We start from the raw sequence: 13,722 nt of genomic DNA, 5'->3' as shown, positions 1-13,722 counted from the left end.
GTTGAATTCAACATCATTTATCAAACATTCTTCCCTTTCATGTTGAAGAGATGAAAAGTCTAACCATCACTCAGCTTATGAATTTCCTAGATTTGCAATTTTCTACTGTAGATCTATGTCATTACATGAGTTATTAGGAGATAAAGGGGTTTTCATCTATAGTAAATAGGTTCATATGTATGTTTTAATTGCACTGGTACCATATCTCAAAACCTCAAGGTTAACTCACCTAGGTCTTGCAGAGCCTAAAGTGAAGAAGGGTCATGCTTTATAGTTGGCCTGGTGTTTGAAATGATATTATAAAGACGGGATTTAGCTGCCCCTAGATGTGTCATATTCTCATCGGGGTAGTTGGAAATCAATAACATTTTCAAAGACCAACATGACTAATGCACCTAGTACTTTCATGAGATTGATGAATGAAGTTCTAAAAAGATTATTGGATAAGTTTGTGATTGTTTGCTTGGATGATATTCTAATATTTAGTAAGACTAAGAAGGAACATCTTGAGCATATTAGACAAGTATTACAAAGATTAAAAGAGGAGAAGTTGAAGATTAATTTGAAAAAGTGTTCTTTTATGCAAAAGGAGATTTAGTATTTTGGATTTGTGATTTCAGTTGATGGTTTGAAGAGGGATCTTGAGAAGGTAAAAGCAATTTTGGAATGGCTTACACCTATGAATGTGGGTGAGGTAAGATCATTTCATAGTTTGGCTAGTTTTTATAGTAAATTCATAAGAAATTTTAGTTCTATTTGTAATGCCATGACTGAGACAATGAGAGGAGATAAAAAGGAATTCAAGTGGACACATGGAGTTGATAATGGTTTGAGACTTTGAAACAAAAGGTTTCTAAGTTTCTTGTATTGGCTTTGCTTGATTCCAATAAGGTATTTCGAGTTGAATGTGATGCTAGTGGTAGTGCAATAGGAGTTGTATTAAGTCAAGAAGGTAAACTTGTTGCTTTCTTTAGTGAAATGTTGAATGATGCTAAAAGGAAGTATTATGTGTATGATCAAGAGTTTTATGCTATTATTCAAGCCTTGAAGAAGTGGAGACATTATTTAATTCCTAAGGAGTTTGTGTTGTATACTAATTATAAAGCTTTACAATACTTGGGAAGTCAACATAAATTGAATCAGAGATATATGAAGTGGGTTGAGTACTTGTAGAATTTTATATTTGTGATCAAGCATAAGAGTGAAGTTACTAATAGAGTTGCTAATGCATTAAGCAGAAGACATTCTTTATGGACTAAGATGAAGGTTGAAGTTCTTGGTTTTGATGAAGTGAAAGAGTTATATAATACTGACGCTGATTTTTCTGAGGTGTAGAGAGAGTGCAAAGCACCAAATCTAACCAATCACATAAGTAAGTATGATGAATATTTCATTTAAGAAGGTATGTTGTTTAAAGAAATTTAGTTGTGTATTCGTAAAGTTCTATGAGGTTGAATTTGATCAAGGAAAAACATAGTAGTGGATTGGATGGATATTTTGGAATTGATAAGACATTGAGTTTGTTGGAGGAGAAGTATTATTGGCCACAAATGTATAAGGATGTTCAAAAATTTGTGAAGAGTTGAGGAGTTTATCAAATTGCAAAAGGAGTAAGTCAGAATATTTGCTTGTATACACCTATTGTTGTTCCTGAGAAACCTTGGAGTGACATAAGTATGGATTTTGTTCTTGGATTGCCTAAGATAGTGAAGGGTTATGATTCTATATTTGTTACAGTGGATAGATTTTTTAAAATGGCTCTTTTCTCACCATGTAAGAAGACACTAGATGCTGAGCATGTTGGTGAAATTTTCTTTAAAAAACTGCGAGATTGCATAGATTACCAAGAAGTATTATTTCTAACAGAGACAGTACGTTTGTTGGCTATTTTTGGAAGACTTTGTGGAAGAAGATGGGTATTGAGTTGAAGTTTAGTTCTACATTCCATCCATAGATAGATGGATAGATAGAGGTTGTAAATAGAAGTTTGGGTAATTTGCTGAGATGTTTAGTTGGGAATAAGCTAAGTAATTGGGAGATGATATTGGCACAAGCTGAATTTGCATATAATAATTCTATGAATAGGAGTATAGGGAAGAAACCTTTTGAGATTAATACTAGAATGCATCTTAGAAGAGTATCAAAGTTGAGGGATGTTGTTATTGAAGAAAAGAGAAGTGTTGTAGGGGAAGCATTTGCTAATTTTATGGAATCTTTACATAAGGAAGTAAAGTTGGGGATGGAACAAAGTAATTAGAAGTATAAGGAGAATGTTGATAAGTCTAGAAGATATCATGATTTTGAAGTTGGTGATGAGGTGATGGTTCATTTGAAGAAAGGAAGATTTCCTATTAGAACATACAATAAATTGAAAATGAAGAATTTGGACCTTGTAAGATCCTGAGAAAATTTGATAGTGGAAATGCATATGAAGTTGAAGTACCCGATGACATGGATATATCTTCTATATTCAATATTGTTGGTTTATATAAGTATCATGAGTCAGATGTTAAAGTAGATGTGTCAGGTGATTATCCTAAGAAGAAGGTTGACGAAGTTGAATAGATATTGGATTAGAGAGTTGGCAAGAGTACAAGAGGAAAATATTACTATGAATATTTGGTGAAGTGGAAGAACAAACCTATTGAAGATGCCTCATGGATTTCTTAATCTGAGTTAGATTCAACTCATATGTTGACATCTCAATAATTTAGGAGAATCCTTTTTTTCTACTCTGGTTGTCTGATGTAGGAGCATCATGGGTTTCTCTACTATACTGCATATTTTCAATTCTACTGAGTTGCAATGTCTTGCATTGCCATGCATTCTATTTGATGCTAAGTTCTTAGTTGTTGTCAAGTCATCCTTTGGTTGCCAAGTTTATGTGGTTATCAAGTGATCCTTTGGTTGCCAAGTTTGTGTGGTTTCTGAGTGATCCTTTGGTTGCCAAGTTCGTGTAGTTGTCAAGTGATCCTTTGGTTGCCAAGTTCATGTGGTTGCCGAATTCATGTGGTTGCCAAGCAATCCTTTGGTTTCTGAGTTCGTGTGGTTGCCAAGCATTTGTTTGGATACTAAGTGCTAGTATTTTGTGGAGCCTTTTTTTACTGATTTATCTGTGTCTGGTTCCAGTTTGGGCCAACCTTACTTGTATTTAATTTTTATAGAGGTAGTTTATATTTGATGTGAACTGACTTGTGGTTGTGCATGCATTTAATGTAAGATTTAATTTTGTGATGGCTTGACCTATGGACACATGAGTATTTAACAAAGTATAGGATTGAGTTTTTAGGTAGAACCATGAAGATTAAAAATAGGGCGTTATGTGCCTGGAAGTGCAAACTTGAAGTTGGATTGTGAATTTGGAAGTTGTATATTATAATTGGCCATAACCCATAAGGCCTTACAGCTAGTCATGTATGCTGATTATCTAATGAATCAATAAACATTTTGTTCTCTCTCTCCTTGGTGTTGTTCTTGTTTTGTATTTTCCACCGTATTGACTCTTGTAGGGCGGTTTGGATAGCTGGGTGTGCCTTTGGCCCTAGTTATTCTCTCCCCCCTTGCACCATCTATGCCTTAGTTCAGTCCCTTAGGAAGTGGAGGCACTATATATTGCCCAAGAAATTTGTTTTATTTATTGATAATCAAACCCTAAGCTACATCAACACTTAAGAAAATTTGAGTAATAGGCACTTGAAGTGGATGGAGTACTTGCATGCATTCACTTTTACAATCAAGCACAAGAAGGGGCAGTTGAACAAGGTAAAAGATGCCTTGAGCAGGTTATTAATTGTCCAAGAAGTTTAGCTACATATCATTGGGATAGAGATCTTTAAGAGTCTCTATAAGGAGGTTGAAGACTTTGGAGAGGCATACAAGGTATGTTCTGATTTTGAGAACCACTTTCATAGTAGGTACTTTGAATTTACTTTACAAAATGGGTTTTACTTTAAGGGTAATCAGTTGTGTGTGCTAAGGGGATCATTAAGAGAGAATCTAATACATTAGAAACACAATGGGAGTCTAAGTGGACACTTTGGTGTGAGTAAGACTCTAGACTTAGTCCAAAGATTCTACTATTGGCCTAAATTAGTTAGAGATGTAACCAAGTATGTGGAATAATGCATGGTGTATATGAAAGCTAAAGGTGGGATGAGTAATGTTGGTCTTTATCAACCCTTACTAGTCCCAAATAGGCCATGGGAATGTGTGAGCATGGATTTCATAGTAGGATTACCCAAGAAAAAATAGGGTTATGACAGTGTCTATGTAGTTATTGAAAGGTTCATCAAGATGGGACACTTCATTCCTTGCAAAACTACTAGTGATGCAAGCCACATTGCCCATCTATTCTTCAAAGAGGTTGTGAGGATTCATGGCATTCCACTAAGCATAGTTTTAGACAGGGATGAAAAATTCATGAGTCACTTTTGGAAGACCTTATGGAGCAGACTTGGCACAAACTTGTCATTTGGATCAGCCTACCATCCCCAAATAGATGTTCAAACTAAAGTTGTTAGTAGGGTGTTGGGTAACCTCTTAAGGTGCCTAACTAAAGAGTATAGAAAAACATGGGATATGGTTATCTCCCAAGTAGAGTATGTATATAATGATATAAAGAAAAGGACCACAAGAAGAAGCCCATTTGAAATTGTCTATGGCATGCATCCTAGAGGTGTGTGTGAGTTGGGGGATCTTGGAGGCATGGAATATAGGAGTGGGCATGCTGATGATTTTGTCCAAACAATGAAGGAAATACAAGAGTAAGTGAGGAGGACCATCTAAGACAATACACAAAAGTTGAAAGCCAAAGTAAATGAAAGGAGAAAGGACATCTAGTTCTCCATTGGAGATTATGTCATGGTGCACTTTAACAAGGCAAGATTGCACAAAGGTGTACCTACTAAGTTGTAGATGAAAAGGGTAGGACCTTGCAAGATCATAGAAAATATGGGACAAATGCATGCAAGGTTGATTTACCATTAGATTTGGGCATATCTCTAGTTTTTAATGTGAAAAACTTGGTTCAGTACAAAGGACCTTGGCCTAGTGATGCTCACAATAGTCAAGGACTTCAGGATTATTTGGAACCTACAATAGTCCCTTCCACCAACAAGTTGGAAGCTGAATAGGTATTAGACTATAGAGTCAAGAAAGCCACTAGGAACAAGGTCTACATGGAGCACCTTATCAAGTGGAGGCACAAACTAGACTTAGAAGCCACATGGATTGCTGCATAAGACATCAAAAAGATGGGCATCGACAAATACCTCTTATCCATAGGAGTGACATAGAATTTTTTGTGTGGGGGAGTATGGTGTAGGGGCACCTAGGTGGGATAAGGAGAACCTAGGGCTCACTTTGGGATTTTTTCCTCTAGTGGTGCTAACCACACCACTAGGTGAGTAAGAGACCTAACCTAGTAATAGGTTGAGGTTAGCTAAGATGGGTAAGTGTCAAAAGGTCTAAGTTGCTCCTAATTGTTCAATTAGGCTTTTAGGGCATTTTTGTGTTCTAAAGGGGAAAAATACCAAATAGGGGTTTGAAGGTCCTTATTACATTTTTTCTAACCATGTAAGGCCTTTGGAAAGGTTTGATATCATTTGGAGCGAGTTTGAGAGGCAAATGCTCAGAATTGTAAAAATTGCTCAAAAATTGTCAATGTTGTCATTGACAACTTTTTTTTATAATTGAGAAAATTTTCAGTTGGAGTCTTGTTACTGTCTAAAGAAATTGGGATAGGAGTTGGTATGTGTTTATAAGGCCATCCTTGACCTTTTTTCTTGGTTGGAAGTTTGGAGGAATTTTGGTGTGTATGGTCTGTCAATAAGTTAATAGTTACAGTTTAATGCTTTCAAGCTTTTTGGCACTTTAATGGATTAGATTAAGACCTATAGTTTCTTAAAGTGTTAGTAGATATCAATGTGAGATTCTATTCATTTCTAGTTTGTGGTCTTGTAAAATTCTAGTTGCTTGTAGAAATTGTTTTGGTTTTTGTGTGTTTGTTGTTCTGAATCCAGTCTTGGAGCAAGATGGGATCATAACTCCCTCTCCTACCATAGGATTTGTATGGGAGATGACTCATTTTACATATTATACAACAAATGAGGGGCCTTGTAAAGAAAGGCAATTTTTTTTATGGAGATGCCCTAGGTGAGCCAGAGTTGCATGGCTAGGGATCATAGTCTGTTGCAGAAGTGATAGGATTGGTTGAATGTGTGTAATACTTCAACCAAAGCATGAAAAGTGTTAAGGAAGGAGTGGTGAAGCACAAAATTCAATGGGAGCATTTGGAAAGAGTTATATGGAGGGAAAAGCCTTCTTGTTTGTAGATAACCAATAAACCCTTAAAACCCTTGGTTTTACGCTAAAATTGTGGTTGTAATCTATGAATAAGTTGGTAACTCTAGACCCCAAAAATACTTAAGGTATCTAAAAAGGGTGTTAGGATCAATTATTTTTTTGACCTCTTATTAATAAAATTTTCAATTTAATTGAGTTTTACTTCATCTGGAGGGCTAATTGCTTGTAGCCCTATTTCAAGCAATTTGAGAAAATCTTGCATGACCTTTGGAACTCGAGTAGGATTTCAAGATTGTTAGTATTTATGGACTTTTTGGAGAATTATAATTCATTCTTAGGATCCATCCATCCCTTTGTGGTGTCTTTTGAGGATTTGGATTTAGTTGAAATGAGGAGAGTAATTGATCTTACATTGGTATGCACCTAGTTGAATTGCCTAGGACCACATTGTTAGGTTCCTAAGGAAACTAGGAGAAGTTACAAACCCTATTATGCCAAGTGAGAGACCTAAGGAGACCCTAGAAGAATCTAGGGAAGGAGAGAGATTGGGTGTCACATCAACATGTCTCTAATTGCAAACATGCTACTAACTTTTACAATATTATCAATGTTTATATGACAAAATCTCCTATGCCATAACCAAATGCTATCCACTTTTGCAACCAAACATGTCATTTTAGTGGGAGAAAACTAAAATACATTACCTTTGGACCTAGTTCTAGTTCCAATCATCTTACCATCTTTATCCTTGATTGTGCATGTCTTTTCCTTGAATTGCAATTGATACGCTTTGTCCACCAACTGTCCAACACTAAAAAAAGTATTCTTTAATCCATCAACAAAATAAATTTCATCAATTTTAGCCTTTCCATCTAAAGTAATGGATCCTATTCTCGTAATGTGACAGGATGCATTGTTACCAACTCTAACAATACCTCTATCATAGTTCCTAAATTTAACAAACTTAATCATATCACTAGTCATGTGATGTGAACATCCACTATCTATTATCCAATCAATTTTTTTTTCAACTTGAGAAACTAGAGCCTTTTCTTCTCTAATTTATTTATCAAGATCATCTTGCTTAATAGCTTATAGACAGTTCCTAGTTCTTTTAGGATTAAAATTTCCCTTATACTTTTTCTCTCTTTTAGTACATTTAGATGCATAATGACCAAACTCATTACAAGTCCAACATTTAGAGATATTTTTACCATCATTTTCTCTTCTCACAAGAAGGGCTATACATTCTTCAATAATCTTATCTTCATCAAATCTAGTTCTACTACTACTAGCCAAATCTCCATGTGTACGTACACTTCTAGACAGGTTTGGCCAGACATTTAAGGAACTAAAAGTTGTCTCCACTCTTGTCACTTCTCTTGATTGTCTCAGACCTACATCTACTACTTCTAATGAATGTTTCCCTAGTAAACTCCTTAGCACCAGGTATTAGTGGTTGAATCATCTAAGCTACTTGCTTGAATGGTGGTGTCAAAGTCTTCAAGATCTTCCACACAACCTCATCTTCTTCCTTGGTTCCACCATATGACTTGATTCCTGCAACAATCTCTAATATCCTACAATATAGCTTCTTAAAAATTCATCTTCTATCATGTTAGCATCTTGAAATGCACATATCTAATTCTGTAATCTTACTCTTTTTGTATGTGTCTCACCTTCAAAAAAAGATTCTAATGTTTTCTAAATCCTATGAGATGTTTCTAGCAATTTTACCTGACTGTATTCATTCTCTAGAAGAGATGATAGTAAAGCTTCTCTAGCTCCCATGTTACACATTAATAGATCTCTCTCTGCTTCACTGAATTCCTCAAGTTTCTCTTGTTTGATAATTTCCTTATTGTTCTTTGTCAAAATCCAATAACCCAAACCCATACATAAAAGATGAGTCTTCATCTTCTCCTTCTAACTATCATAGTTGTCCCCATCAAGTCTAGGACTATCCTTTCTAAAAAGATTTGCCATCAATCTCCCAAAGTTGTTAGTCTTTCCCTTCAAGGACTTGAAGCTCTGATACCAATTGTTAGAATATATAGTCGACCAATATAACTAAGAGAGGGGGGCGAGTGGATCAGTTATCCAACTAATAACACAATTGTCAACCTTATTAAACTTTAACCATATGAGCAATACAATTAGAAACCAAAACAAGATACTCATGCACAATAACACTAGATATTTTAACTAGGGAAAGCCTTGATAAGAAGGAAAACCCTAGTGGGGATGATACCCACAAGATGATGTACTAATATACATATTCCTTGTTAGAGGATGGACCCTAATAGGAGTCTATAACAACATTTAGTACATATCAATCCTTGTTAGGAGACTTTGAATCCTTGTTAGGAGATTCCAACCCTGTTAGGAGTTGTAGAAGATAGATGGACACACTATCTAAACATCTTCAGGGCAAGACCAATGAACACACTATCCCAATGATCTATGTATTATTCTTTGCATAATAATGGAAATGAATAGTACTTCCTTCCTCCTTGCTCTTTCTCTGTTCTATCAACTAGACTTCTGCTCCTTCTGATCTTGTAATTAGATCACAAATCCTACATCCAATAATCCCTTGGATCGCTTACATGCATTTACCAAACACTCTAATCCTTTTCACACTTTACATTCAATACAATGATTTCTCCCCCATACAAACAAGGAAAATATCTTTCCTTTATACAATATCTTCAAAATAATTCCATGAGTCAACCTTGAGGCTTTCCCAATTAAATATAATAAGATAATTAATTAATTCATAATTACAATAGCATTGTCGGCTCACAGGCTATACAACTTCTCCAACGTGTGATACTAGGGCTTGCACATTTGCTGATGTCATAATCAAACTATCTTATGTCATTGGTTGACTGCACATCTCTAGAAAATATCTTTGTTAGAAGATGTAATACAAACATCAAAAATTTCTTCTTAGGTACTTTGTCTCTATATTGCTCGCTATAGATCAGGCATATGTTCCATACATCTTTGACCTAGGTACTGCAGATTGAACCTTAACATCATGACACTATATCAAGCATGTACATGATTGTGCATTACTAGACAATAAATATATTATCCGTACAAGTAAGATCTCCAACTACCACTCTTTCAGTCTTCTTAGACTTACTTCTATGTTGTCATTATGACAAACATAGTCATGAATGCAACATATCAATAAGTTCTCCAATGCTTAGGATACTCCCCCAAAGGAATACCATCAACATTCATGCTAAGACCTTCTTCATTAGCTCAAGTCTTTGGTTTTTGGGTAGAGTGGGTTTAGGCTTGACATGGATAGTCCTATTAGGACAAAGGAAACTAAACCATAGATGAGCTTTTGGGAGCTATTTTTGAACACCGAAGCTCATGATTAATGCCAATGCTAGGTACTTCTTCATTTTATGGGTACTGGTGAAAATTATCAGTAAACAATTTTCTCTCCTCATTAATTAATTAAAGGAAAATATTGACATGTAGTTATGTTGGCTCTCAATTTAACAATGATTTTAACTACCAGGTAATTGAAAACAAAAAGCATCTAAGGTTAGATAACTCCTATGATGGATGCAATTTGAAATAAAACATGGGCCAACTATAAGGCTAAACTCCTTCTTCACTTTAGGCTTTGCAAAACCTAGGTGGGTAGACCTTAGGTTCATCTATATGACCAGTGCAAAAATTTAGATTAGAATCTAAAAAAATTAGATTAACTCTTGAATCTTCTTGACTCATGTAATAACAGAGGTATGAGATAGCTAGTAACATGACCTATGCATTCACAAGCTAAGTGGGGATTTTCCTTTCAGCTCTTCAACATAAAAGGGAAAATGATTTGATATTTGAATGATTTTATCATAACCCAAATATGAAACAATAATGTATGGATTCTCCAACTGATATCAATGCCTAATCCATTGGGTATCACACAAACTACAACATACATCCATATATTTGTGATCTATCTATTCACTCTATGAATCATACATTGTTCTTCACAATGAATCACATGCTTATCAGAATCCCTCTATGAAATTTGCAACCCTGTCAAAATACATCAAGCATTTACTTGATTCTTTGAATCAATGACAAAGCATATCAAGACATACAACTCTAAAAAGTTGCAACTGGGATCTATGTTCTTTACCTACAAATAAAAAAAGATAACAAACATCAGAGATAAGAGACAAGAATTATAATGAAACTATTTCCATCTATTGCTTTGTATTCATTTCCTTGATACAAATGCATTCAATATGCATGAAATAACCAATGAAAAATACAAAGTAGATCAGAAATATCACTATGTGCTCATTATTTGATGTTCATACAGAGAGAAAATCCTGAGAAAATGTGGAATCTTAGTTAGAGCCTTACTCAATAGTTTGGAACCAACCCTGTACAATGAGAAATAATGAGAAGATATGGAAGAGGAAGAAATCCTAGATCTAATCTAATGATGGAATTTTCCACTCGAACTTCTTTGACCCACTGCTGAAAAATATCTCTCATCTCTCCTCATCTAACTAAAAATCAAATCCCCATCATTGTTGTTGAAAGACAAGCTTAAAACTATTCAATGATGAAGAAAAGAAAATTGGATAGAAAAGACAAATTTGCTACTAAAAATTATGCCAAAATGCCTACCAAATAACTTCTAGAAAAAAATAACATTGCTAAGGACATCACTGTCAAGTTTGGGAGAAACCCATTTGATAGTTTGCTCTAAATCTGAAAAAAGAACTGCATTGCAAAAGTTAAGATAAACTATTGAGAATGCCCCTTTTTTTTACAAAATTGAATATAACCTCTTTTCAGTTGTACCTACACACATTTGACTTACAAAAATGGACAATTATTCTTCTCCCTTTTCTAACGACATATAATACTTGCATATTTGGCCAAAAATGATACCCTTGGTGATCGATTGAAGTTGCTGATCAAAACCATGAACAAACCTCTTAAAACATGCAAATAATTTTTTTTTATTATTAAGTAAAATCTTTATAATACAAGATCCTTTACCTGAAAATGTGGGCTCCATATGAAGTTGAACTCTTTTTATATTTCATTTAAATAAATAAGGCATGCACGTTAGAGTTATTTAATTTGAAAATTGAAATAAACTTCACTCAATCCTTTTGGTCAAACATGTTGACCAACCTATAAGTGACACATGGATCATCTGATTGGATCTCAAATCTTGCATCATCTGCCACATCTCCACCAAGCAAGACCCATAATTTCCAAGTATCAACATCAACTTTGGAACCTACTTGATAGAAACAACTTTAAATCCAGAGAAGTCACGCCTATGAGCACATCACAACATCTTGACTCCTAACCTTGAATCATTACTAACTATAGAGATTTCATGACTAACATGGTTAGTCATGACATTATAGCTCTAGACTGTTGACTACTAAAAAAGCTCACCATGTCATGCACAAACTACATCGCATCTTTGTGGTTCAATCTCCTTAACCACCACACTAACTCACGAGGTCACGTGCTTGAGGGATCATCACATCATCATGACCTAAGTCTCCTAACCACACCTAGGCTCTATGATGTCACACTCTATTGTTGGGATGCCATGTGGCACTTTCCTATTTACAGATCTCCAACCTACATCATTGCCACATGATGCATATATTGGGGAAAATTTACTCCTTATAGGCCAAATTTGCATGTGGGGCCACACATAAGCTAAACTTCATGTCAAAAATAATGAGAGCTTTAGAAAATTATATATTACATTTAGGTGTATTAAAACAACTAAAATCCTCCTTATGTGGTGAATGTGGGATAAAAAGATTTGGCACTATCTAAATATCATTATAGAGGTGTCCTTTTGTATGCAATCATGTGTTGTTCTGAACATCATCGATCCTCCAAGCTATGAGAAAAGGGATGTTGTCTAGATGTTGAATACCAATGAATGTTAATGGTTGAATCTTTATTTAGTATCCACATAAGAAATCAACCCAATATCCTTTTCCATCCACATTCATCTTACTCTATAATGTTTCTTCTCTCATTCAATCTACTTTCCATCTTTCCCAATGACTCGTGCCTTAAGCCTTTCAAAAATCTATATTACAGACATTAGGCATAATCTATTTAATTACTTGTGTTTTCACGTGAATGGTCAAGGTAGGAAAATCAATACTAAGAGCTTCAAATTTTGGGTGTCTCCTTCTACATGTATGCACTGGACAGAGGTAATTCATTTCAGACCATCTATATAAGTTACATCAATTCACCTTTGATTTGTAGGTTTTGTTCACTAGGGAAAATCTCATTACACACCATGTATGAGAAATATTTTAAGCAACAACTTTATGTGTAGGGTGACCATTGGAGCTGTTCATACAAGTGTGAATGTTGGAGTCATATGGTAGTGTTCCAATCCTAGTTTGAATAATTCACATCACATTATATGTAGATGTTCATATCTCAAATTGTCATGAAAGGTCACATATTTGGATTCCTCCAAAATCCTTTGCCTTTGAGCCTCCAAACTTGTGATCAAATACTTTGTGAGCATTCCACAAGTCCATGTTTTTCATCGGTGCCTAAAAAATGACTTATTAAGTCATTCATTTTGATTTGCACTCTCTATATGCTTCCATGTGTATTCATCCTAACAAAGAACATGCATCACTCATAGAAACTAAAACTTATGTTCTTGCAATACAATGAGCTTCGGTGTTTTTGTTCTTTAATACAATATTAGGTCATGTTTGTGCCTTCATTCACAATAAGGGTATATCTACTCTCATGAGCCTACACCAAGCTTAATGGACCCATCTCTGACTAGTGGCAACATCTATCTGCATCAGGTTAGAAAAGTACTTCTTATCTAATATACTCATTGCAATTGCATAAGAAGTCAATGCAAAATCTCCTTTGTAACATATGTGATGTCTTTACTTCCTTTAGTTTTCTGCAACAGTTTGGAAAACAAAATTGACATTGGTGATTGACAAGGCCCTTGTATCACTTAATTTGAGAAATCAATTCAACATATTACCCAAAATCATAATCAGATCTCTGAGAAGACCATGTGGGCACAAGCTTGGTTTTGTAATGACTAGGCCCCTTAGATAGCTGAAATGACCTGATTATACTCCAATGCATTGGTTACAACTACCATCTTAGATGACGTATCTCACAATACAAAGGAAATAATTTCACTTCTAACATGTTATAGAAAAATTGACGAGTTTCCTTAGTCTACTTAGTAAGGTGTGGTTAAAAAAAAAAGTTGTATTCTTGTTTTCATGTGAGCAAGCTTGGCCACATTCAATAATGTCACTTCTTAACTTTGATCATAGTCATGATAAAACTAAAATATAGTCTCTTGGAGGTTTTGGCTTCCATCCCACTGATACT

Source organism: Cupressus sempervirens, chromosome 9, assembly GCF_028749045.1.
Source record: "Cupressus sempervirens isolate cs-2001-9-10 chromosome 9, ASM2874904v1, whole genome shotgun sequence".
Lineage (NCBI taxonomy): Eukaryota > Viridiplantae > Streptophyta > Pinopsida > Cupressales > Cupressaceae > Cupressus > Cupressus sempervirens.
This window is presented reverse-complemented; position numbering follows the sequence as displayed.